The 26674-nt window shown below is 23.7% G+C and overlaps 2 protein-coding genes across 3 annotated transcripts in view; both read right to left on the bottom strand.

Annotated features, from left to right (window-relative positions):
* LOC114126795 (uncharacterized) overlaps positions 1-25098 on the bottom strand; it is a 198401-nt gene extending 173303 nt beyond the window's left edge. Inside the window, exon 1 of the mRNA XM_050201605.1 lies at positions 25095-25098. The gene's annotated coding sequence lies outside the window, so the exon portion shown is untranslated. The remainder of the gene's footprint in view (positions 1-25094) is intronic.
* Positions 1-26674, bottom strand: part of LOC114126798 (solute carrier family 12 member 6) — a 257451-nt gene that overhangs the window by 142206 nt on the left and 88571 nt on the right. The gene's annotated exons all lie outside the window — the stretch shown is intronic.

Genomic DNA, 26674 nt, shown 5'->3' with positions numbered 1-26674 from the left:
TCATTTTATAAATATGTGCCGATATCATAATACGTGACCTTACAATACGGAAAATCCTTTTTGTCAACTACAAATATTGTATTAGAGGTTCCCGTTATATGTGCGAGCCAATCTAGTCGTTAATTATTAATTTATTACCTTTAAGCTTGTATATTACAATGATTTGTGCATACCTATATATATCATTACAGAAAGCCACATGTAATCCCATGAATATTTGTAAACTTCAGTTGTATTATATTATACAATGCGCAACACAAAATATCTTAGGACATACTATCTACATTTTACATAGTTTTATAATACAAAAATATAATAATTTTATAAATTTAAATATTATTTTGATGCCAACAAAATACTATAATAATTCTGATATTTCGAATATTTTAACTTTTAACGAACTGTACAGTGTTTAATTTAATCGTTTTCTTAAAATTAAGCATATTAAATATGAATATTAGTTTTGTGTGTCCAATTTATTAATCGCATTGAATTTATATTTCAATGACAATCTTAAACCAAAAATTCACTAAAATTAAAATTAACATCTAATAATTCTTGAATGACTCATGAATGGTAAGTTTTATCTCGAAAACAGAACTTTTTGTTGGATACATCTTATAAAGCAATGGTTTTATTTTCATTATTATCACTTTCTCATCTACTCGAATGAGTTTTCCGAAACAATGCACACTGTGCGTTGTGCAATTATGTAAATTGGAAAACAAAAAAAACTTGAAACGTAAATTATATATGTAAATTCAAATAAATTGTAAGTAATGCTGTATATAACTAATGGCGATATTGTGAAGTTACTTTTTTTCGTTTATAAATTACGTTAGTTTTCATTTAATAACAAAGTACTTTTAGTCTATTCTGTCAATGTATATACAAATCTGAGTTCTAAATCTTATTAAAAAAAAAATAATAATAATAATAATAAAAATACAAGGGAAGTTTGTTTTGTTATTATTATTTTTTGTACTTGATATGACGTTAGATTTATGTGAATACTTTGTACCCGGATAAATGAAATGAAGAAAAATAAGTGTTTGGTATATACAACTATTTTATTTTTAATATAATATATAATGTTATAAATATTTTATATTTAAAGCTACTATTATATATTAAGTATTATAAAATATATATGAAAAAATATAACAATAATAATAATAGAATTGTTTTTATATTTTTTCAAAGAACGATTTTCAACATGTATTGCATGAATATATTAAACAAAATTTATTGCGACTTTGTTTAGTTATAGGTTAGGTTATAATATAGGCACTATATTGCAGTAAATGGATTCATTTTCTATAATTAATTAACAACAATGGTAATATAAAACCTTTTAAACGTAAACTTAATATAAAATCAAATAATAAAAAAAAATACTGTTTTAACTTTTGTTTATTTTTATTTAAAAATAATACACCTTAAATATATATATATATAACTTTTAAGATCAGTTTATTATATACACATAATATACTATTATATGTATCGATACACATTTTAAATGAAGGAATGTGCTTCCCTGGAAAATAATAATTAACCCAACGATGAAGGACTTTAGTTTTAAATGTATTCAAATAAAAAATATAACATAATTAAAAATTAATTGTTATAAATAATCAGGTGTAACACTAAATTTTTTTATAAATGAACAATAATATTAACGACGAACAGCACGTATAATTCATAGAACACTTGTAATTTTCAGTTTAATTAGTAAAAGTCATATTATTAACTAGTCCGATTGTGAATATCTATCAATGTTGAATCAAACATGTGTCTATTTTGGGCAACTATAATAATAATAATATTATGTATTATGTACGATCCAAAATATGTGTTGTATATTATATGGTCTAGATAACAATGACATGGGTACACAGCGTTTAGACGAACTGTAAACTGTATAGTTGACATATTAGATGTGCATGTGTAATAATAATAATAATAATAATATATATATATAGGTATATATATATTATATTATATGTACATGATATTTTGTGCAAACTAGATAGCTGTTGTAGCATGCACGATTTCCACACAATTGCACGTTAAATCATACCAACCGGGGATTACACGAACGTTGCAAATTTCATACACAACTGTGAATGCACGCACGGAATCCTTTTGAGAACCGAGCCGGATAGCTTTTGAACACAGGACAAAAAGTGGAAAAAATAATAATATATAAAAGTCGTAAGTCTATAGTAAATATTCTCGAAAAGAAAATATCATTGTGTTTTGCCCACAGAAATCAAAAATTTTAGATATCGAATTTACACGGTTTTTTTTTGCTTTATGATATTATTTTTTATCATTTTTCTTCGTCATTTACAAATATATAATATATTATTGATATTGATATTGGTGACATGACATATATTTTTCAGGACCAATTCTGTCCTTCGTAATGCAATAAACAATTATTAATTTATATTCCAAAAAACCAAAATAATATCTAATATTTTAATACAGTTTATGTACCTAAAGAAAATGTCATTAATACATTTTTTTAACAGTACTATAATCTTATTTTTTAATAACTAATAGTGTATTCAATTATTCACAATTTAAATATTTTTAAAAATTTTACTGAATTATTTACAAAATATATTTAATTGTAACAAATAATATGCATCAATAGGTGATATAATAATAAATTCGAAATATTTTGAGCTATTGAAGTGATTTATATTAATATACAGCATATAATTTTAGTTGAATTATAATTTTTACCGTATTATGATAAAAAGTAAATATTCGATTAAAACATAATTTTAAATATTATTTTATAAGCAGTTAGCTATTTTTAGATTTTAACAAATATAATATTTGAAAAACAGGACTAAAATAAAATAAAAATTACTTAAATGAATCAATTAAATAAATAATAATAATTTACCGGGAATTTTTTAAAAAAAAATATTCAATAACATATAGAATTATTTCTGGTTAATATATTTATTTATTTTGTTAAATGAGACATCGTAATAACTCACATCGTTGATTTCGTACGAAATTTAGAAAGTTCGAGAATTGAATTCACACATTACTAATCAATGTCTACTCTAATTACACACTACTCTACACAAATTTAATAGACTTAAAGAAAATTTAACTAAATATATATTTATATAAACGTCTTGAACCGTGATATGAATGAACATGCAACTTCTTATTTTTTAATGAAATCTTAATCATATAATACACAATATTAAGTTTCAATAAATATTTAAATGAATAAAATTTCATTCGTGATTGTAAATATTAATGGTGTTTTGTTTTGAGTTGAATACAAATTATAAGAAGGGATATATATTTTTTTTTGTTTCGGAAACCGTTCATTTAATGACATGATATTTCTACAGCGTTTAGAGAAGAATATGAATACATTTATGTGACTGTAATTTAAATAGCTCACAAATCCTATCCTGGAGGTAGACACTGTTGTGAAAAAATATTAATATCGAATTACATAGAATGGAAGGTAAAATGGAAACGGTTTTAGACCCGTCTCGAAAAAGTTTTCCGTTTGCTAGCGACACAACGCGTGAACTAAACCAACTTTTCTCGAGGTAAATTTTTTCCACTGTCAAACCTTTTCCACTTCACTCCCCAACTAGCAGTTATTGCCGCAAAAGTTCACTTTTTTCAAACCCAAATCTAATCCTATCCTTATCCTACTATATTATGATATATTATATTTACCGAAACAAATTCATCTACCTCAACGTATTCCGTCACCCGGAGGTATGACTTAGTGCCCACGAATTTAAAAACAAAAAAATAAATGCTTTATTTGTTGTCACAGACTATTTATGATTTAAAAAAAAATATATGTATAACTATCATAAGCAGATGCTATGATAGTCATAACAAATACAAAATAATATTATGCTCAATAGGTTTTGTACTTACACATATTTAAAAAATCACTATTTGATCGGTTATTTTGTTACTACAGCACTTAATTTCAATACCTACTTAGTATAATCCCACATTTTGGTATTATACATTATTACATATAACGGTTATATTAACTATTATTAAATGACATTATTGATATGTTTTTATAAATATATTATGTATAAATCTTTATTTACTTAAAAAAAAAAAATGTGTTTTTAATTATTTAATTACAAAGGTTATAATTATATCGTAAATACAATTTTTTTACACAAATACTGAAAAATATAAATTAATAAACATTAAATAACGATTATCATATAACTATTACTTAAATAAATAATATAAAACTACATAATATGTTTATTATAAAAGTGAAACTATTGTAGAAGTTTTCATGCATAATGTAAAACGTAATTCATAAAATGTTTACCATAAAATCGTCTATTAGTTAAGTAAGTACCTACTTAGAACACTCTAAGTCCTTACTAAAGATGTATTATAAAATAATTGTTTTTTTTTTTTTTTGTTCATAAAAAAATATCATTCACAGAAATGTGTATAATTATAATTTATGGTTATATATTTGAAGTAAAATTATAATTAAAATAACTACTGTGAGTTATAATGACTCATTATATCATTTATTATAACTTTTCATAGTATCAGGGAACAAACTATTTTTCTTTTTACAAGCCTACCAATTAGGAATTTACTATATTTAAAACAAAACTGTAGTATGGAATATTAAATGTATATTATACTTCTTATGCTAAACTAGTAAATTAAACAAATTGTATGTTTTTTACTGAAGATGATTTAATTAGTGTTAAGTAAATAATTCAATTTTCCTTTCAAGTTTTTTTTTATGTACTCATTAGTACATATATTTTTGTATTAGTATTTAAATAGTAATATAACTAGTACTTATCTATATACGTACTCCGATAAAATAATTACATTCAAATGTAGTGTTTATCATTTTTATTTATTTATTTTAGTTTCTAAAAATCAACTCAAAATAGAATAAAACTAGAACAAGGAGCATAATAATCAATAAAACAGTAGCTAGTAGGAGGAGCCATATTACAAAAAAATTGAACTAAGAAATAGATGAATCAAAGCTACCTTAATGTTAATAAGATAAGAGATGAAAAGAAACAGATTATTACGATTCGGGCAAATAGCGATTCAATCGGTCTTCAGGCTGTTTTAAAGATTTAACAGTTATAAAATTATAGTGAAGACATAATAATAATAAGATATATATATAAGTTTCTTGAAGTATTTCAATGTAATTAATAACCAAATTTAAAAGTATTATAATAGGACAATATAACACGAACAATTATTTAAATTATTTTTCCGTTGTCTGCAATCATTTATGAATATCTACAAGAATGATTATTGTGAGCAACATAGACACGAGCTATTTAATTTTCGTAGTATGCTTATTAAAATTAAATGTCAATTATTAAATATAGATAATATGTATTAAAATTATTTGATAACCAAAGTTGAAATAACACAATACGATCAGTTAAATATTTCACTAACATAGCGCTGTGCATATTAATTTTGAAACTACAAATCATCATACACTAAACTTAGTTATTTATTCGTTTATTGCTTACATATTAAATTATTTGATCATTTTTATAGTTAACTCTTGCATTTAAACTTAATATATATCACATATTTTATAGCAATAAATGCAAATTGATAAAAATAACATAACTTATAATCTATGACATACAGGATGATTATTTTATCAAACAACACTCATTATTTCCAAAAGTATTCATGTTTTTGAAAATATTTTTTTACATAGTTTCAAATTGTTAAAAAAACAACGTTTTTATAAAAAAATTATATTTTTAAACATTTTTTATCCTTATAATGTTTTAAGTTTTTTACTTTTTTGAATGACAACATAGATTTTTAATTTCATATTCCAAAGCAAAATAATTTTCTGAGTAATTTGATACATAAACATTGAATTTAGGGTGAGTAGTTTATGAGTTATACGTATTTAAAGTTTAGGTGCGCGGAGTGGAGTGGTGCGGGGTTACCCCGCAAAATGTTTATCCACTACTCCGCTTGTCTAAACTTTGAATAAGTATAACTCATAAACTACTCACCCTAAATTCGATTTTTATGTATCAAAATACTCAAAAAATTATTCTGCTTTGGAATATGAAATTAAAAATCTATGTTGTCATTCAAAAAAGTAAAAAACTTAAAACATTATAAGGATAAAAAATGTTTAAAAATATAATTTTTTTATAAAAATGTTGTTTTTTTAACAATTTGAAACTATGTAAAAAAATATTTTCAAAAACATGAATACTTTTGAAATAATGAGTGTTGTTTGATAAAATAATCACTCTGTATATGAGATGGCATAGGTACCTATTGGTTTCTATTTTTTGAAAAATTTATCTCACACATTGAGAAGTAACATGGAAAATAATCAAATAAAAGAACTAATTGCATACAACAATTATTATAACATATTTTATAACAAATTATTTTAAAAAGTCAATTATAAATTGATATATAATAAAATATATTGAGAAATTCTTTCTAATCGAATATAATAATGTATAAACTTTATTTAAATTACATATATTCAAACATTAATTGTTTAAGCTATTTAATCTATTTTATCGGTTTTTAATGGACTTTTAATGTGTGATTTAAATATTAAATATATAATTAGTTTTTAACTAAACTAATTATTTTCTGATAATAATTATAAATACAATACACAAAATAATTATAGTACTTTTAAATTGTTGGTTTTATTATAATTTCTCAAGTGTTTTGTCTTTCTACCAGAATTGTTATAGTTAAATAAATAAAAAAAAAAATATTAGTATTACAATTATTTATTTGATAGTTATAATTTATTGTACTAATTTAATATTGAATTTCTTATGACATTTCTATTTTTTTTGTTTATTATATAGGGAATAATAAAATATATATTAATACATGATTCTCAAAAACACACGTCAATAATAATTTCAAAAATAATAGTGTTGGTTTTTTTTTTTTACGAACATTAACTTCGTATTCATATAATTGCATTAAAAACAACAATTTATTTCATATAATATTGTAAAAATATTTATTTAAATATTTTGTATTAATGGTCTAACTAATTAGTATTGTAATATTATGTTACTATTTTATACCCATGTACGTCATGTAATACTAAATAACATGGAAAATCTAACTTATCATTAAATTAGTTTTATTTCAGTATTTATACAGTTTTCATTACATACATTTTTATCAAATAGTTTAAATTTTATTGGGTAAAAATAAACTTTTCATCAGACTATTTATATTTATATTAGCTTTTGTTTTTGGCCGATGACTTTTCATTTTCTCATAATAGACCAAGAAAATCGAGACTTGTAATAACTAGTATACAATTTTACTATAGAAACGTTGATGTTTTATATGATCAAATAATTTTACTGCATAGAAAACCAAAAGATCACTTGGGTTTTTATGATTCACAATCAGTCTTAAGCTATTATATTTTTTATTTTTTATTCTTATATTTATGTATTTTCTTCTTTTAGCCAGTTTCATAATCTTCTACCATTTTCTTTACTTTTAAAGCGTAAAAATTGATAGAATACATCTTACTATATCACCTATCAATGTTTTCATTGTAACATTATATTTTACACCATTCAATATAACAAAAGATCATCACATTCACATTTTATGAAAAAAAATACGCGTATCTTTCTCGAGTAGATTCATAGATTTTTTATAATATAACTTATGACAGTTAAAATTTTATAATATTATAATATACTTGACCATAATAATTAAGTTGATGATTTAATTGCATTAAAAACAAACAAAAATTGCAATAATGCGTTAAGCATACTTTTAAATTTTTATGACACAAGCTGTATACTTTACAGTGCCTTAATAAATTTCCATTGCCTAACCTAATCTCTGAGAGAAATGAAATAATTTTTAATTTTTCATCATGTATAATTATTTGTAATTCATTTTGATAAAACGCTCCTCAAGCTCTGTAAATTATCATTGAAGATAATTACTACACCGCATTCAATTAGGGATGAATATTTTAGTTTAAATTTTATATTTTTATTTATTTACAAATACCTATTATTCAAGTTAAAATATACTTATATCTAGTTGAAGTTTTATCACTGTACTGATGTCTATCTGAATTTATTTTTTGTATGTGTGTGCATAGCTATATAACAGTCACGAATGTCAACAAATCATTATTTTAAAAATTTATAAAAAAACTTTTTTAACATAAAAAATATGCATATTTTGTGAATTTGTGATACATAAATATATACGTAATGTAACAAAAATTAAGTATATAACATACATTACTATATTTTGTTTGAGAACTCTAACTTGAGTAACAATTTTTTTTACATAGGTAGATAAATATGTTTTTTCTTTAAACATTCAATAATATTTTTATAAATAATTCATAATAAAATATTTTATATTATTAATAACAGTATACACTAATGTGTCGTAAAGAAGTTTTGTAAACAATCTTTTTAATTATATTACAACCAAACTTAATATGATTACATTGAGTAAGAGTTCATATTAAGTTACAAAGGGAATATTAAAAGTATATTTTAGTGCTTTTTAAGAGACAATTAAAAAAACTTTTTAAGTGATCCTTTTAAGTGCACATTAATATTATAATTTTTAATTTTTTAAACAAAATTCACGTTATTTAGAAACAAAAACTCATCGAAATAATAATTTTTACTAAACGATTTTCTATTCAAATATAAATAAAGAGTAAAAAAGCATGTAACTATACAATTATAATTGTTTACTTATAATAATACATTTTATGTTTTAAATATTTAAACAAGGTATTATAGACTTATGTACTATTTGATGTTATCTATTTATTTTATTAAATGTAATACAAATTTCAATTCAAAGTATTTTATAATTTAACCAGATTCTAATAAAATTAATATTGATCTGTTTATTGATTCCTATCTTTCTCTAAAAGTAATTACGCTAGACGATGTTATGAAATAGTATAATATTTTTTGTTTTCTTGTGACGTAGTTTTACTTATTTTAGATTTTAAATTTTTATCTCAATTTCAATTTATTGAATTATTTTTTTTAAAATAAGAGTTCGACATAAACGAAAAAGATGGTACTAAAGGAAATCAATTTCTCATTTAAATTTGATATACTAATTAAAAAAAAAAAAAAAAAAACGGATAAGTTTATATGAATTTATGTTTATCCGTTGTATATTGTTTGTGTCGTATTTAAAGACTATAACATGATATATACGTATACGTTATTAGCGTGTGTGCATAAAGTATAAGTAAACATATTGTTATTTTTTTATCGGATTAAACGATGTATATATGAATATATATATATATATAAGATTAAACAAAAAAATAAAAACAGTTATGAATCGATAAAAAGGAAATTTCACTTGATATATTACATTCTGTTTAAACTTAAATAATTAAATATGATTAACGATTGTTGGTTTGGAACATTTAATAAAAATAAAAATGCATGCATAATAACAGTATTGCAAAGTTATAAACAGAGGCCAAAAGAAATGTTTAAATAATAAAGGACGAAAATACCGAATAAAAATTAATAAATAAAATTGAAAAAGTTGTAATTTTTGATTTGTAAATAATTAATAACGTAAGTTCTTACATAACTATTATAATAACGAGTATAGCAAATAAATTGTTTATTTAGGTGGTATCCATTATGGTTTTAAAATAATTATTTTTTTATACCAGGTATCAAATACTTTAACGTTTTATTTTATAAATTAGGACTGGTTTACTAATAAATATTAAGCACAATCTACTGTATTTTAAAGCCGTATTATCTGTTAGAAACTAGAGTCATTGAAATATAGTCTAGTAGTTTATGTTTACGAAAATATGTTCTTATTTTATTAATAATATCATCAATGAACAATAATCGTTAAAACATCAAATGTTAACTAATACGACAATAATATTTAAGATAATTTATTGTAATATAATATATTTATAAATTATTAAAACATGATTATATTATTATAATAATAATTCAAAAATAATATTTTAAACCATATTATCATGAACACGTCTTATATTTTAAAGAATTACAATAAACACTATACATATTATATTCCTAATCAAACTTAGCATTTTAAAATGCAATTTGTATTCAAGAAGTTCATGATTTTAAACTATTTCGATTGTGTAGATTACAAAATAAATGTGTAAGATAATACCTATACGTTTTGATATTTTATATACCTATGTGTATAGTTAAAATATGACGCTTGTAGTGTGTGCACTATCGAAAAGTCCCACCATCTTTCATTTGCTATCGTAAATAGGTACATACAATTTGATCATTGACTTGATGACGGTAACGCTGCAATTATTATTACTGCTACCGCTCTCAACACCAATAAATAATAATAATAATAAAAATAATATTAATAAGAATTCTATCGAAGCGCATCGAAATATGCAATAACAAGAAGGTACCACATGAATTGTATACCTATATGAAATGCCGTGTGGCAGATTTATTTTGTTATTCAAACCGATTGCATGCGAAATATTTAAATGCATCGTCACAACACCGATAGTAGCAACGTCATTAACGTCCCTCCACTTTAATAATGAAAATAATAATAATAATAATAATAATGGTATAGTTAAAAATAAATTCAGAAATAGTTTTCTTAAATATTTTGATGGAATTATTTTATAGATTTATTATTACTATGCTGCTGCAGCCGTAGTTTCAACATTTTTCCAGAAGTCCCGTGGAATGTAAAAATATAATTATAGGAGAATTTGTCGTGCATCGTTATTTTCCGATTAGATTCTACCTAATAGAATTTTGATCCATTGTCGTTTTTTTTAAACGGTCTTATTTAAATCAATGCACGGTTTAAAGCGACGAACGTAAACATTTGTAAAATCGAAAGTCGTGTGAAATAGCATGACTTTTCATAATCCTTTTTAATTCTTTTATCGATGATTTTGTTATTGTTTCAAATATTTAACTACTTAAGGTAGTTTTTTAATAATTAATATAACAACCATCGTAATACGCAACGTCATTACATATAGGTTGGTTTGCACAATGGTTACTTTAATAATGTCGAGTTAAGTTCTCAAAAACTTAAATTTTTTTCGTCATAATTTACTTTATACAATTTTAACAAATAGACTTAATTGTATTTATCTATACGTGATTCAATTTCAAAAAAACTAGTGGGTACTGCTTTCATTATTATTTTATGAATGTGACGTGATCTATTAATTATACTCGATATTTATTATTTTAAAACTTTTATATTATTATCATTATTACATAATATATTTAAACATTTTAATTTAAAATTACAGTTTTGAAAATATTACACATTAGGTATTATTCTATGTGTTATTAAAATTTAAAATAAATTGTATATTATAGATTTTTAATTTTTTTATAACGTTTACCGTATATGTAAGTAAATTATAATTAAATTTTACCTCTTTTATTAAAAATGATCCCAATATTACTTAAACTATATTAAACAACTTATCTGCTGTATAGTATGTTTTTATACAACTAGTTGTTCTCGTCAACTTCGTTGTTCATAAAAAATAACACTTATTTTATGATTAAAATATATTTTAACTCATTATTATACTATGTGATAGTGAACACTGTCAGTGTACAAACATCTATAACTGACAAATAAAACTTCTCCAACTACATCGTATTGCTCACCAGTGCTATTTTGTTTTCGCTTATCGTTTTTTCGAACTATATTTTCTTGGCTTTTAAAAGTCATAGCTTGATTTTAAATAGCCTATAACTTTCCTAAAGAATTGAACTATCAAATGCAAAAAAAAGTTTTTTCAATCAGATTGGTAGGTTCAGAGATCAGCGTATTCAAACAAACAAACAAAAAAAAAAAACAAATAATTCAACTTTTTTATATTAATAATAATATAGATTATGAGCGGTTGATAATATTATTATCGGCTGAATTTAAATAAACTTCTTAACCTGGCAAATGTTGTTTTGTTCATAAAGAATTAATATTGTACAGCTGACCCAGCAAACGTTATATGGTATCGAATTAATATAAAAATCACATCAAAAAAAGCACTTCCAGTTTTCCCGAAATCTTTTAAAATTTTTCAAACTACTTTTTCAATTATATTTCCTGAAATACATTATAATTGAGGCTATTACCAGCATTAAATAAAAAGAGCCTAATAAGTCCTTTCTTTTTCAAATTTTCACCTACCAAAAAACAGCATTTCATATTTATATACAATGTTATACATTATACATATAAATATATATCGATAAAGGTAGGATTCCTACACAGTTATTCTTAATCTAACTCTAACGTAACAACCCTACCTATTACTTCTAAGATTTGATCTTGTATCATAAACAATACTGTTGGCTTGCATCACATTATACAACATACCTTTTTTGTACAACATTTATATAATTTGAATATATAATCAAAACTAGCAAAATGTTCTTTATTAACGAGGCTTATGAGGTGAATGAGTTACAATGTAAATGACTTTTAAGACCGGTTCAACTATAATATATAGTAATAATAAATACTTATATAAATACATATTGTATTAAAAAAAAATTTAAAAAAATGATATTGTATTGTATTAAATTGATATACAGCACCACGCAGAAATGGCTCCTTAGATTTCGTTTTGTTCACTAATTCCCATACTTGTTTAGTACTCTCCCTTTACTCGATTATTCGTATTTAATGGCAATACTATAAATTAAGCTACTTTCTGGAAATCCTACATCATCAGTATTGTCACCACATCGAATTAATAAATACGAATAAATGACAACCCCAGCCTCCGTGAAAGTAACAAACTGTTACATCTCCGTCAACTATAATACTTTTATCAATAAAGACGTACATTGAGTTGGCATTTGTTGTAATTTATTTTTTCGGTACAAAACTAAACTACAGTACATTAATATATATGTCACGTCTATTCTTTTCCATTTTCAAGTAGATAAATGGTTCAATACATGTATATGTTGTGAGTAGAATTCGTTGAATTCCGTACTGAATATATGGAGATTATAATTGTGTTCATCGTGGAAAAGTTATGCACAACACTGTGAAGCTTTGAGTAATTTATTAGCATTAAACCAGAGTAATAATTAAAATCCAGAGGAAACTAAAAATATAGAATTTGTATAAAAGTTATATTTATTATTTTTTTTGATGAAATACTTGATGTTTATGAAATGCTACTCAAGTTACAACACTTGTCATTTTATATGTTTTGATTAAATGCATTCTTATGCGTTTACTTTAATTTGAGTTAATTTGTTTCTATCTAAAATACAGATGTTTCAATAAATATAACCTATAAATGAAAAATATATACGTTTTAGTATTATATCGACTACGTTTCAGCGAAGGTTGAAGTCTTTATAGAGTTATTCAGGAATGTAGTCGAAGGATTTTGGAATAAATAAATGATTTAATATTTCGTACTCTTAAATCAAAGTTATTTAATCATATACTTAAGTGTGGTTCAATAGATTTTTTTAAATACCTATTTATACACTGTAAGTATTTCTGACAGTATGAGTGTTATTTAAATATTGTGTTAAAATGTATTATAATAGATATATACTGTGGTGAGAATCACTAAAATACGTACGCAGTAAAAATCTTGAAAACCTAAAACATTTAAAATTATATACGTATGCCTAATATCAATTAATAAAATATAATATAATTCTATACACTATTTTATATTATTTTATGTATAAAAGAGACAACGGTATTTCCGTTTTGATATCGCTTGTTTCATTACATAATAAAACGTGTTAATTTGGGAGTTAATTATAAAATTTTTAATTAAAAATTCAAATTTCGAGGAAATAATAATCATTCGATTAGACAAAATTACTGTATAAGATATTTGAATTTTCGTGATGAATATTTCTAAAACGTAAAACAACTTTTGTGTTTGACTATAATCAGTGTTTAATTAGAGGTAATTATAAAAACTATTTATTTATTATTCATATAAAATAATATATCATAATTATTATTATTTATGAATTTAAAATAATTTCAAATAAAAAGCAAACTAATCAAATTAAATTTCCCAAAAAAAAACATTTTAATAATTGTTGACAATGTTTTGATCGATGTTAACCAAACTGAAAATTCCAAAATTAAATCTCACATTAAATATTATCGGTTTCCTATCTAATATCGATAGATATATATTTTGCTATATTATAAGAATATTACAATACGTATCGACATACAGATTTTTTTTTCCAAAATGTGTTTAAAAATAAAACATATACTCTTAATCAATTCGCTATTAAAAACATTTTATTCATTTAAAATTTTAATAGGTTTTCTCAAAACGTTAATCCTATAATTAGTGAATATTTTATCAGCTATTATCAGTTATATCTGAATAAATTATAAATTTGTCCGGTGAATAGTGACAATTCGGTAAAATTAAAATGTCGATTCCTCTTTCTTTTTTTTTTAATACCCTACACAATAGATGGTTAAGTGTTATTTAAACATGGAATGAATAGTCACGTGATGCAAATTAAAATGTATGCATAATATATATATATTCTGTACTCGAGTTCATAATAAAAGATATTATTGAGTAAAAAGCTTTAATTACAGATTATTATATATATTCTTTTTGTTTTATTTATTTTTTGGTCAAGCTGTAAAAATCAAGATTGAGAAATTTTGAAATACGTAAGACAAAAAATAATTTATTATATTGTTCGATTTAAAAATGTAAAGTGAGTATATAAAATCATTTTTTAATTTTATACTTATCAATTTTCTTAACCAGACAAAAAAGAAATCAAGAAAATAACTTACAGGGTACCTAACCAGGCTAATAACTGTTAATTGATCACAGCTTTTCACTGTACATAATATTAAGAGAAATAATGTTATAGATTCAAAATTTGTTTTTGACAGTTGTATATTGTTCATTAAATATATATATATATATATATGAATAAACTAAAACAGTAAGACAATTTAATAAGTTTTTAAGTTCAAAAAATAATTATAATAAATCAATCGTACTTTTAGTAAGACGATATTTACTCCGTTTCGTGTTATTCGTAGGTGCAATGATTGAAAGAAAAAATATTTTTATAAAATTTAAAGGGTCTAGCCTGAAATATTTCATATACGTGTGCTGTCAATTTTGAATCTTCAACGTTATTACTGTTGTACTGAGGAAAGAGAGAGAGGTTGCATTATTCCGACTTACGTTTGCGTTGACCAAAATATGTTGTGACAGATATAGTACATTTTTTATAATAATATTATTATAATAAAATATGAAGGCACGATACAAACGTACCATGCGACTTGTTATATATTGTACGCACATCATAACATTGTTATTGTTGTATTAGTAATTTCGGTTGATATTACTATATGAATATATGCGTGCTTGCATGTAGATTTATTTACAATCGTGTCAACTTATGAACACAATCGTCTTCATTTCTTCGATACTTTTTCGTATACGAGTACATCGACATAATATCAATAAATAGGTATCGATCGCGCCATAAAAATCAACGTTACTATACGTCATGATATATTTAATTCTGTTTATTCATTTTAACGTTTACACGTGCCTACAAAAATACGCTCCACGCGTATGATATACGTAATACAATATGTGTTTCGTTTACGGGATTTATATACATGTATATTATTACCTATGTGAGAGATCGATAAAAAAAAAAACGACGTGTGGCTATTTTTTTTTCTTTTGTATTTTTTTTTTTTTTTTTTTTTACTCTATTATAGTCGAACACATATATTAGCAGTTTGTTACTAAACACGCTGCGGGCACGTAATCCGTGATGGCAGGGGGGTCGGACCGGCGTGAATTCGTTGGAGTCGAACGTACTCGCGCGTATACGTCGTTCGTTTCCTCACCCCGCGGGCCTCCACACCATCGTTCGTCCAGCTCATACTCCGTAACCCACCCCTCGTCCCACATAACCACCCTCCCGATCAACCGCACACCCAACAGCACTCGCTCGATCGTACGCGTCGGCAGTGGCGGTGTTGTTCGCGGATATAATATTGATTCATTATATACCGGCCAATGATGGGCCTAATAGCACATTCGGATAAATAGACTTTGCGTGCTATCCGCCAGCTGCCGACGCCTTCCGCCGGAAGGAGGACACGTCTCGTTTTATAGGAGGCCACTTTAAGTGATTAAAAAGAATGGCGAAAATGAAAATAACAAAACGAAACAACGAAAAATTTCAACTCGAGTACTTACACCGTACTAATCGATTGATTTGGGTCCGGCGGGATCACTTCGCCATGCTGTAAAAACCACAGTGAAAACCTTTTCAGGGAAAATAAATTTAATGATAACAATACATCGCACTGAGGAGGGCTATTGTTAAACTATGACTTTTGAAATCACGACGTTTTTAATACGTTATTCTGGCATTAATACTTTAATTTTTAACATTCTTTGTATTAAATTATAATTTATTCTAGCAGAACTTATATATGTTTTTATAGTTTACAAAACTTATGATAAAAACATTTTTAAATCAGTCTCTTTGCTTTTTTTAAATATAAAATAATTTAAATAACTGTTACAAACTGTAACATAACTATACAAAATATTTACGATTAAAATTTACAATAATACTTGTATTATAATTTACTTTTTTTTTTCGTAATAAATTGAACATTTTCATTTCCCCTCATTATAGTATATTTATAATAAAGTGTTGAAACAATATTTTTCACTTATTTTATTTATTTGATAAAATTAATATCCGAGCAACCGTATTTTTCATCTAGCAGTACATTAGACCTTGTACATTCATCACCGTAGATGATCTGAGCTAAACGAGGCTTAAACACCGATTAAACTCCCCCTGGATGGCCAAGAAGGATAACATAGCTCTAATGACGTTTAGTCGCTATTATTATTTACCATATAATGTTGTACAAAGGTCTTGTCGGATTTTATATGAGATATTAAACAACATAATTTATATATTTCACACATTGTAATGTGAATATTTAGAAATTTTTTTTAGATGATTGTAATAGTTTCTTTATTTAAATTTAATATTTATATAATATTCAGTCACATTTATGCAATTATAACATATTCATTTGTATGAATACTTTTAAATTCAAATTGTTTTAGATTTATAAACAATCAAAATATTAAAAACCGGAAGAATCACATTGGTAAGGATTAAATTTACCAAGTCATTAAGTAACTTACTGCAACGAATGTGTCAAAATTCAATGATAAATCATTAAAAAAAAAATAAAATAAAAGATTCTGAATGGTCTGTCAGCTTATATTTCTATGGATATTTAAATATAATATATGTAATATAAATATATTATTATTAGTTGTTTATTTATCTATAAATAATATGGTAGGTTAAACTAAAATATCATATTATAATATATATTATTATTTGTTAGAATATATTGTATTATAATAACTATAAAAATGTCATGTATTATTGTTATTATCTTATAAGTAAAAATAACACTTCCCGTAGAATGTTTTGAATTGGTTTGTAGTAAAAATAGCTTAAATTCAACCAAAATAATTTGAAAATTGAGTTATTTACTTATAAAATATTAAAAAGTAATATTTTTTAAATTAAATCGAAACTTAAGAAATCAGACATAGCTATCTAATCAAACATAACCAAATAATACATTATTTTATGATAATATGCACGATTAGTATTCAAATATATTGTTAATGATAAGTAAATTAGATATATTTTTATAAATGATACTTTAAAAGCCAAATGACGAGTATGTTCATTTTTTTCAAAATATTATACCAATTAAAATATAAAAATATAACCATTCATCAACCAAGTTTTTTTTTTTAAAACAATTAAAAATTTAAAAAAAAAACATAAAATATAGTACTACAAATATCCACCTTTTTTTGTGCCACATATCTGTGATAAATATAAGTTAAACACTGTGTTCATAAAAATATAATGAATCTGGTGAAAAAAGGATTTCCGTTCGCAGTTTTTAATTAAATGGTAAACATTTTTACACTTTTTTTTTTTGTTTTATACAAAACAAGTAACTTCATTTAGTTTTATAATTGTTCACGATAAGTATAATTTTCAGAGAATACAATCATAATACTATATGAGACATTACAATAAATATAATACCGTTACCCTAAAATGATCTAATATAGAATCTATAATATATTAATATTGAATATCTGTATATTAATTATACTATTCACTATACATACAAATTAAAATCAGCTTAATAAGTTTTTGTTTATTATACTATCATTTCACTATTAAAAATTATATGATTTAATTTTAGTAGATAATGGAAAGAGCGGATTAAATACGATCGTAAATAATATTTTTATGATATCATAAACGTTTATTTCAGTCTTATAATTTGTCAGTTACTATACTATAATAATATACAGTGACCCACGGAAATTTAACTTTTTTCGGGTTTTTACAGCATTCAGGAAGATGGACAGAGATCACCTACTCGACATAATCTTTCGAAATTGGCAAATGTTTCAAATGCTATGTAATTACAAACAACTTTGAGTATTAAATTTCAATTTTTAGTAAAAAATAACCAAATAGTATATCTACTATTTATATCAAAACATCAGGTTTCCATCAGTCACGCTATAGTTATCATTTAATGTTTTACCAAAAAGAATCAAAACATTTTTTTTTTAAACTATTCAGACTTTAAGCAATTTTACGCTAGCCATTATTTTTAAATTTGATAATCACAACTGTAATTGCCATATTTTAAAACAGATATTGAGTGAAGTTCAGTTCATTAACATTTTTATGTTTTTTTATGAAAGGCTAAAAATTAAAAAAAAAAAAAAAACATTGTGTAGGTAGTTAAAATTTGATAAACATGTTATTTCAAAACTGGAACCACGAAATAGTAAAGTTATGACTTATGAGTTTTATAAAAAATATAAAAATTATTAAAAGTATAATATTATTTCATCATAATATGAATACATTCTACAGCATCTTAAACTTTGAATCACAAACATTTTAATTTTAATGATTTCTTTATTTTGTAGGTTAATAAATGAAGTTACCAATTCACATTACATACGGTATTGTTAATTCTTAATAAAATTGTATGGAAACTATCCGTCTTAATTTACTTTTAAAATATCCTTTATAAAGGTTTTTGAACTTTACACAGGTACTGATTATTCCGTTTACAAAGCAATTGAAAATCATAGAAACTACTACGTTATACGATTACAATTTACACAGTCACAGCTGCTAAAATGTTATAAGTTGCAATAGGGAACCAAAACAAATACTAATTACTTATAACGTAATGATATAATATACCTACACACATATATTATGCATTGTATGGAAAGTGTTTTGAATAATATAGGTGTGGGTATTTAAAGAGGGAGGAAGAGATGTGTATTCTAAACGAGAATTGTCCAATTATAATTTATATGGGTTTAAATATATATTATATAAAACACGCTCACTATTATTTAAATGCAATGATTTACCGCCGGGTAACAATATTATTATTGTCATTTAAGGGAATAGGTACGCTTCGATGCAGCTGGTATTCGAATTTTCAGAAAGGACGTCTGAATTACTGTTTACATATTACATGACTATTACCTATATAATATGTGAACGATACTCAATTATTGGTAGGTACCATTTGCATATTATGAATCTTTTACAATTTCAATATAGGTAAATTTAAAAAAATGAGTTTAGAATATTTATAATATGTTTCATAAATTAACTTCAAAATAAAAACAAATGTATTTCAAAAATATAATATTTTTTAAAAGGTCAGTGTAATTTATGATAAGTTATACTATTTCAATATATTTTCGTATTTATTCAAAATAACTACCTAGAACGGTTATACATTACGCTGTACATGTTTTTAACTCGGTTAATCTATATCAATTAAAATACAAAAATAAATAAATAAACATTGTCTTAAAATAAAATGCACTAGGTATTACCAAAATCGTATATCTCATAGATATATACAATTAATAATAAACCTATGTGTTTTATGTGCTTTGTTTCGATTGACTATGTAATGCGTTATTTTTTCTGTTGTGGTTTCATTTTTTTTTTCACTTTTAAAGTCGATATTTTAAAAAAAATGTTACAACCGTATTCATTATCTTGAAAATAAATATTCTCGACCTAGTGTATTTAAGTTCAATAAAATCTACTTAGTTGTACTACTATTATGATCTATTATATGATATTTAAACGTAAATAATTCAGTTATTGTTCAATTGTTCATATTATAGTGTCGGAATTTTACTATATTTTAATTTTAAAGTGAGTGATGAATATTTTCTAATATTGTAACATATACATATTAACCAATACATCCATGTTTTTTGAATATATCTGATATAATTACGAGACAGACTAATGAAATTTCACTTTTGGCAATTACAATATTATAGCAAAATATAAAATAGTTTTTTATTGTATCAATTTCATTTGATTAAAATGTTACATTTATACGAAATATTAAACACACGTGGTAGTTGAGCTTACGAGTAAATAGAACAAACATTGTTTGGCTGGTGCTACGCCAAACACACTCTTAATACATTAATAAATATACATGTATAATAAACATATATATTGTATAAACTGACACATAAAATAAATAAATAAATAAACGCAACTATGTTGCAAAATCAATAGATTCGTCGCTCCACTCGGAATCTTTGAATAAGGTAAATTAAATATGCATACACAACAGGTACGGAGCGCGCGCTCGCGCGTGCGTCGGACGTGGCGTCCAACCGAATTGTAGTGAAAAGTCACAAGGTTAGGTACTTATAAATAAATAAACTATGACTTTGAAAAAAAAATTCGTCCCCCGAGCTAACGTTAATGGCGTATCCCATAATAGCTATTCCATAATATATACATAAATATTTCCGTGTCGTTTACGGCGTAATACGTTTTTGCCGAAAAGGACGGAACAGTTCAACCGACAAGATGACGACCGGCGCAGCATCTGTGGCGCCGCTTCATATACTTGGGTATAAAATTATTATTAAGATGCTTGCCCGTTGCAGAGGTGAACCGTTAGAAAATGTAATATATAATAATATTATATACGAGCATCGACTAACGCGCCACAAATCCATTATATTATTGTTTTGTGAGATTTTATTTCAGAGTTCTCCATATAGTGGCCACTAAAAACATCAAATCGGTATTGAACCACCAGAAATTTTGAAACAATCGTTGTGTCAGTTATGCATTATTTCTTACGGCTATTGGAAGTCTATATCCCTATTTTAGTTTAAACTGTTCAACGCATACTTATGAAATGTCCATTGTTATATTAATATTTTTAAAGTAAGTAATGCTTTATTATAATTTATGTTTAAAAATGGGAAATCAGAAAGAAAAAAAACATTTTTGTAATATTAAAAAAAAAATTTTAAAAATCAGAAAATTTAAAATAACTCTTATATGCTTACTTATGACATACCTAACGGAATTCTTCAAAATGTATAGTATTGACGTTTTGATATTATTATATTACAACAATGACCTTGAAATAAAATATGAAATAATAATGCATAACATTTTTTTTTTACTATATAGGTATACAATTTTATTATTTTCAAATGTTGATTTTTTTCTTCTAGAATTGTCGTACATAATAGTTTTTTAAAAAGATAGTCACAGTTAAAATAAAAATCATTGAAAATAACTGGCATTACAAATTTCAATATTTAATACAGCACTAAACCTATTATTAGTCTTAAAAGGAAAATTTGATATTAAAAAGATATATAATTCTATTAATTGTTATAATTCATTAAAACTATTCACGAAGACTTAAAACTTTTACATATACTACGAGTTTTACTATAATAGTAATTACATTATTAAAATAAGTATGTAGATTTGTTTTTAGATATTTAAGCATTGGCTCAAAATTTATTATTGATATTAAATTATGATATAAATATATATTATTATAATAAATAAATATTATTAATATAATAAATTACTTTAATAAAAATATCAACAAATATAAGTACTTAGTGGTATAGGATGACTAACCATCTTCGTTCAGAATCATTCTTTCTGTATAATTTTACAAAGATATGTCATCGAATTCAAATTTAACACACCCATTATAGTGACCAACTCCGGATCTACTGTACAGTAAGGCAAAATCATTTCAGCCACCTTGTCCTTGGACATTGTACTTTATTTACTAAAGTTAATGATAATTTATAATGTTTTTAGTTAAAAAAATATTAATAACTGTAACTTTGATTTCTATAAAATGTTATATTGTATTATTTTCTTCTTAAAAAAAAAAAAAAAAAAAAATCATATTCTTAAAACCATGGAAGTACAATAAAATTGAAAAATAAAGATGTTTATATCGCCGCGGGACACTCCTAAAATATAAAAATCTAAGTACTTGAAAATATGGCTCTTAAATATATTTTAAACTGTGCAATGAATCACCTTATTTATAAATATGTAGGTACTTTTATAACGACTTTTAATTAATTATATAATAAAATAGACTTTCTAGCCAACTTACAAAAATAAAACTTGATAAAAGAATAAACGAAAACTAATAGATACCAAATATTCATGTCTTACTCGAAGACAAGACATTTTGGGTTTTGTTATTTCAATAAATAATATAGTCCTTTTTATTTATGTTTGTGTATATATTTTATTAATTTAATGATGTATGTAGATAAAAGTATAGGTACTGATGATTTAATAACACTAATTTTAATTAATTCCCATTATTTACCAAAATTATCTAAGTATAAACACTAGTATTATACCTAGATACAATAAATTGTATAAATATAAGTAAAAAATCGTCAAATAACATTTTCTCATTTCTGTTTATATATTTCAACGTTTTTTTTTTTTTTTACTATTATTATCATTAATGTTAACGCTTTTTATAACTAGAACATTTGCTTATTTTTTATCATTAATTTAATCGATAGTGTATTATATAATATATACTAAAATTAGTATTATATGTATATGGTATTTGATGAAGTTATTAATAAAAAAAATAATAAATATCACTAGTTAAATTGTTTAAAAAAAACATTTAAGATTTTTAGTAGTATTACCTTAACCACAAATTTTAAAAATTAAAATAAATAATTATTAAAAATTCCATCCAGGTCAATTTTTTATCTTATAAAATTCCTATTTATAAAAGTTGTTGATCATTATTTTTTTTCAAAAAATATAGCAAAAAAACTATTGTATAATCCACAAATATATAAATTTATTCCGATTATAAGATAAGATAAATTTTTCTTGAAAATGTATTTTAATAATACATTTTATTATATTTGAAGTATAGATTTATTTGTTTTAATTAATACTTTAAAAACCATTTAAATTGTATTAAAATGTTGAACTCGATGCACGACATATATATTAGCACCTTATAGTATATTTAACAATACATTAAAATATTATAATATTATCGTGCGACTTTTATTTTGATTCATTATAATTGAAAATATTAAGTATAAGTAATTTTTTACAGCGTCATCGGTATTTTTGTACTCGTGATCTAATAAGAAAAAAATCTTTCAAAGATAAAAGGTATTCACACTAATTTAGAACTTACCAAAAAGTTTATTCTAGATGGCTGTTTGAGTGTCTTATTAATAAACTTAATAGATTTTTTTTTGCCAAGTAAGTCTCTAAAGAAAACATTAAGACGCTATTCACGTACTACTTATGTAACTTCTTAAAATGTATTACTTCACTGCACTAAGAAGGGCAAATTCGTCAGAAAGTTAAGAAGTCATAAAAAAATCACCTTGAAAAATTAATATTATAGTGCAAAGTCAAATAAAAAATAATAATAATCAACTATGACGCATAAGTAACGAAAGAGGTAACACTTACAAACCATAATACAGGTTTTAAAAATATATAATGAACAATTTTAAAATTCAAAAAAAAAAAAAACAAACAATATTACAATTTTGACGGATAAATCAATTAACAATTATTTTTTTTTCGTTCTTTGAAAATACTTAGGTAGCATTAAAAGCGGATAATGGAAATATATATATAGAATAAAACAAAAAAATTTAAAAATACGATACGATCTAAATACATTACCTAGTCTATTTATAATTTTGATTCACTACTGGTGCAATATAATAATATATTTTATATTAAATTATTTGAGATACATATACTTATTTAGTTGATTAACGGTATACATTATCTAACCTAACGAGTTATTTACCAAGCATGTTATTATAAATTTCATCGTTCCGCTTAAAATTTAAAATACATTTTTAAGACCACTCCTTAATTATTATAAATGTTTCAGAATATTAAATATCATAATCCTTAGATAAACATAAAATGTATATATAAAAATTAAAAAAAAAAAAAACAGAAATTTAATACATTATTCTTAGTTAAAGAAAAGAAGAACATATTTGAGTGAATATATGATTGAAAAATCACTTGAAGTAAAAGTTCAAGTGTTACAACCAATGTTTTTATGAGAGTATAATGTAAGTATTATTTTTTTAAATATACGTACTGTATGTGTAAATTACGTTAATTTTAAACCACAGTATTCAAGTCCAATATTCATTAACTTTAAGATGAGTGATAATTATAAGCATAATACGTTAAGCGTGGTAACGTGTGGTTAGTTATGTTATTTTTCTACGTTTATTCGATTTTGTTCAAATGTTATATCGTATTTGTGCCCTGCAGCGAGTAAGACACACCTGTGCACCCGGTGTTTATCGATTGGCTCATGTGTACCCTTCCTTCCAACGGTTGATTTGGACACGATTCCCAGATAACACAGAATATACGAGTATATTTACAGTACAATTGACATAGATGTAGCTCTTAAGACAATTGTATGTTGATATTGAAAATTTTTAATATATTTTTTTTTTCAAATTAATTGAATAATGTATACAAAACTTGCTACACATTTATAAAGTATTAAGTTGAATATAATTATATAACATACATTTACGAACAAAACGACTATTTATTAATACATATAATATGTATATGACTCTATAGATTTAAAAAATACATATAAGTTATAGAAGTAGATTAAAAAAAAAGGTAACCTACATGAGGCAATAAAAAATAACGTTAATTACTGTATACTTTTATTATTTTTGTAATTATTCCAAATATTTTTCTCACTATTATTCAAAGGGCTATCGAACGATTGAGAACGTTATATGATTTATACGATAATATATGTGATAAGTTCTACAACAAAATGGATTTAAAAAATCCATATCACAATATGATTTAATAGGTTGTAATATCCTGTATACTCTAACCTAAAATGATAATAGAAAAACCTTAATTCATACACCTTTTATATTATATGAGGACAATATAGAGCAATGTAGAAGATTTAAAACACAGCTGCACTCAATGAGAAAATCAGTAAAACAAGTGAAGCATTTTTATGAGTTATTTTAGTGACGAAAAAAATTATATATTTTTCTGTGTCACTTGCAAATACATTAATATCACTCATGAAACTTTTTAAAAAATGTGAGTATTCATTATAATATATATATATATATATATTGTAAGCGTATGTATACTATATATAATTCAACACTTTTTATAAAATATTGAGAATTCAAACCACTATATTTTTCTCCTGACTCTAAATATACATGACTAATTCTACATTAGTAGGTATTCATATTGTAATTTTAAAAAATGTGAGTAAAATAAAAATAATATATTGAAAACAGAAATTATAGAATGCACCTATTAAAAAATATTCAACCAGATATTATGAAAACTTAATCACTATTTAACCGTCTATTAAGATTTATTTTTTTTTTATATATATATTTTATAAACAATAACTTATATCAATATCTATTGAGGTGCTTGTATTGCTTGTCTATTATTACGAATCTTCAAAATAATTATATTATTTTTCGTTTATACGCTTCATTCAAAAACTATTAACTAACATCGATTTATACTAGGTAAACATTCATACCAAGTTACTGCAATATTGCTAAAATTAACCTCAAATGGGTTCCAGCTAAGATTTCTACGCCCACATAAATAATTCGACATCTTCATTAATAATAATATCACATAGGTTCTATATTTTAAGTAAACACATTATGCACCGTAATCCATCCCAAATAATTTATTATATTATTATATTAATTAAGTATTATGATTTATCCTGCAGTGAATAAAATCCAAATTACTTAAATTGTTGTAAGACATCTAACAACTAGATATAATTATTGATCCTGGTTCTATATAATGGCTTAAATAATTATCCTAACATAATTATATTTTATTAAATATTTACGATCTTTAAAAAAATATGTATATATATATATATTATTTACGTATTTAACGTACACAATAATTATAACCTAATTTTATTTCTAACCTAACGTGTTAGAAAAAAATGGCAAGTTTATCATTATTTTACGTGCTTATAGTAAACAGGTTTTTTTTTAATTATTAAGTTTTAATGCAGAAAACATTTTAATTGTTTATATGAT

The sequence above is a fragment of the Aphis gossypii genome, chromosome 1, assembly GCF_020184175.1.
Source record: "Aphis gossypii isolate Hap1 chromosome 1, ASM2018417v2, whole genome shotgun sequence".
NCBI classification, from domain to species: Eukaryota; Metazoa; Arthropoda; class Insecta; order Hemiptera; family Aphididae; genus Aphis; species Aphis gossypii.
Note: the sequence above shows the minus strand (reverse complement) of the source record. Positions and strands in the feature narration are given on the sequence as shown.